We start from the raw sequence: 626 nt of genomic DNA, 5'->3' as shown, positions 1-626 counted from the left end.
GCTGCTTCGGAACTGCTGACCTCGCAGTTAGCAGCCCCTGAGTGACCAGACTGCACCCCTCCCATTTCTACATGGATGTCCATTTTGCCCGTTTACTGTCTCAGGTGCATCATTAAACCAACAAAATAAACACACCACCTTTGAATCAATTCTGACTGATGGCGACCCTACAGGACAGAGATTCTCAACCTGTGGGTCGAGATCCCTTTGGGGGTTGAACGATCCTTTCGCAGGGATCACCCGATTCATAGCAGTAGCAAAATTATAGTGATAAAGTAGCAAAGAAAATAATTTTATGGTTTGGGGGTGGGGGGCACCACACCATGAAGAACTGGATTAAACGTCACAGCTTTAGGAAGACTGGAAACCACTGCTATAGGACCAGGTAGGACTGCCCCTCTGGCTTCCAAAACTAGCTCTTTACAGTTGGAGAGAGCCTCATCTTGCTCCCCAGGAGCAGGTAGTACCTTCAACCTTTGAGCAGCCTGATGCACAGCCCACTCTGCCGGCAGGCTCCTCCTCAGGCTCATCATTAACGTCCTAACCCTTCACCCTCTTGCCAGTAGGAAGAGGCAACTTTTTTCCGTGTATGTGACAGAGAAATGCTTTGATGGAGGAAAAAAAAA

This window comes from Echinops telfairi, unplaced genomic scaffold (genome assembly GCF_000313985.2).
Source record: "Echinops telfairi isolate 266 unplaced genomic scaffold, ASM31398v2 ScPeMD7_18;HRSCAF=68, whole genome shotgun sequence".
Taxonomy (NCBI): Eukaryota; Metazoa; Chordata; class Mammalia; order Afrosoricida; family Tenrecidae; genus Echinops; species Echinops telfairi.
The sequence above is the reverse complement of the archived record's forward strand: the minus strand, read 5'-3'. Positions refer to the sequence as shown.